The 2,500-nt window shown below is 42.6% G+C and overlaps 1 protein-coding gene across 1 annotated transcript in view; it reads left to right on the top strand.

Annotated features, from left to right (window-relative positions):
* Nucleotides 1-1,577: 1,577 nt before the first annotated feature.
* Nucleotides 1,578-2,500, top strand: part of LOC125044797 (serine-rich adhesin for platelets-like) — a 57,902-nt gene continuing 56,979 nt past the window's right edge. The window contains 1 exon segment of the mRNA XM_047641757.1: nt 1,578-1,623. The gene's annotated coding sequence lies outside the window, so the exon portion shown is untranslated.

Here is a 2,500-nt window from a genome sequence, read left to right as displayed (position 1 = left end):
ATCTTCTACGAAAAAGTTATTCTTGTTTCGCTTCGGTTTCTCTTCTCCGTTCTCTTCTACAATAAAGTCTCGTTTCATTGTCTCCCTTCGTTATATCATACGGGAAAAAAAAGTATATATCCTTGTCTATCTTCATTATTCTCCTTTCGTCATCTCATTAGAAAAGTTTTATTCATGTCTCGTTTCATATTCTCCATTCGTTATCTTTTACGAAAAGTCTTGTTTCTATTTTTTTCTTGATTTCTTGATATTTATGTTTATTGTTATATGTCTCGCGGGGTGGATATAGGGAGAACAAGAAAGAGAGAGAGAGAGAGAGAGAGAGAGAGAGAAAGAGAGGGAGAGAGAGAGAGAGAGAGAGAGAGAGAGAGAGAGAGAGAGAGAGAGAGAGAGAGAGAGAGAGAGAGAGAGAGAAGAGAGAGAGAGAGAGAGAGGGAGGGAGGGAGAGAAAGAGAAAGAGAAAGAGAGAGAGAGAGAGAGAGAGAGAGAGAGAGAGAGAGAAAGAGAGAGAGAGAGAGATCTAAAAAGACCTGTTTTAGAAGCCACATCATTAATTCCCCCGAAGCCAAAAATGCTAATCAAAGAAAGTCCGAAATTCACAGGAATAATAATAATAAAAAAAAAAGAAAACAGATAAAAAATAATTGAAATAAAACAAAACGAGACGAAAAGAAAAGAAAACTAAATGATAACCCAAAAATGATAACCATTTGTTTCTCTCTCTCTCTCTCTCTCTCTCTCTCTCTCTCTCTCCCTCTCTCTCTCTCTCTCTCTCTGAACCTCATCCGATCGCCAACTGTTCCCTGTTTGCTGTTAAGGGTCATGGTGTCTGAGTGACTGAGTGACAACATTCAGTGCTCAAAATGCCTCGACTTTCTCCACCAAGGTCATTGTGTTGTATTAAACCGAGTAACGGATGGGAGGAGAGGGAAAGGGGGGGGGGGAGATTCCTGTATGCCTCTCCCTCCCCCTCCCCCTCCCCTTCCTCGTTCCTTTCCCCCTTCCCCTCATATCCCCTCCCCCTACTGGTTCCTTTTCGTCTGCCCCCTCCCCTCTCCCCCTCCCCCTCTCCCCCAACATTCCCCCTCCGGCTCCCTTTCAAGGTTGTGGTGAGGTGACAGGACGAGGGAGGAGGGAGAATGAAAGGAGGAGAAGGGGAAGGAGGAGGAAAGAAGAGAGAGAGAAATATAGTGGATTGACCATTTAATTTGTTTTTCCTTAGTTACCCCTTAGTGTTCATGTCATTTCCCGTTTTTCTCGAGGATTATTCCTCTATGGATCTCGAGATTTCTCTTTATCTATTACGAGTTGCGTCACTTCATCTATCGTCTATTCTCTAAATCAACCTCCTCCCCCATTCTCTCTTTCTATCCAATTTGAAAGATCCCTAATTCCTTCCCCATCCCCACTCTCCTTTTCTCTCTGTGTCCCTTCCTTTGTCCCTCTTTCTTAATCCTCCTTCCCCCCCTCCTTACCCAACAGCAAGCCCCTCCCCCCCCCCCCCTTCGCCTAGCTCCGCCCCCTTCCTTGACACCGGCGGAGGTTCCTGCCGGACGCTCTCTCGCCAGTCAGTAGCTTAGTGTCTCGGTGAACACACGCGCACAAACTCACAGCTGGATACCGGTGAGTTGGGAGAGAAATTGTGGTTATAGATTGTCTTTGCGCTGTGAAGCTTGGAAGGAATGGAGAGCGAGAGTGAGTGAGAGAAAGAGAGAGAGAGAGGGAGATGAAGGTGGAATGGAAACAGATGAAAAGGTCCTTATTTTTAAAGAATGTGATATCATGGCCAGCAGGTTTTATATTATGTTCCAGTCCTAAATGGTGTTATTAGAGCATGTAAACCAGTGTTACCCCAATGGACCAAACTAGCTTGTTATATCTCGAAAAAATATCCACGTTTTTTCAAATTATCCATCGATAACTTTCACAGAACGGAAAATTTCCACAATTCAGAGAGAACACAAAACAAAGTAAAATACAACATACCATAAAAAAAAAAAAAAAAATATAGCATAAGGGTCCCACGGTGTTCATTTTTAAAGCATAGGTGTGACGTGACTTCAACGCACCAGTATGAAGTCATCCAGTCATTCTCGGTTCTTGAGTCTTTCACATTCTCTTAAAGGTCAAAGGAACGGATGAATTTACTGTATGACTGCAAGATCGTTCCGTTAAGAAAGTCTTTACTTTATGTTATTATTATTATCGTTTTGTATATGTGTTTATTTATTTTGAGTAGAGTTCTTAAGTGAAAAAAAATCTTAGGGTAATGCCTGTATCCACCGCCATTAATCGACATCATTTTAATTTAGCAATTTACACATTTTGAGATTAATATGCAGAAGGATAGACCTCATATTAACCAATCAGTCCAGGCTTCGTTTGCAAAACCGCACGTCCCAAAAATAGACCCAAGAGTAAGTTGCAAGCTTTCAACTGCAAAGGGGTTCTCTGGCCTACTTGCAAGTCCGCGACGGCGTTTCCACCTTCACTAAGAGGT

This window comes from Penaeus chinensis, chromosome 36 (genome assembly GCF_019202785.1).
Source record: "Penaeus chinensis breed Huanghai No. 1 chromosome 36, ASM1920278v2, whole genome shotgun sequence".
In the NCBI taxonomy this organism is placed as follows: domain Eukaryota; kingdom Metazoa; phylum Arthropoda; class Malacostraca; order Decapoda; family Penaeidae; genus Penaeus; species Penaeus chinensis.
This window is presented reverse-complemented; position numbering and strand designations above follow the sequence as displayed.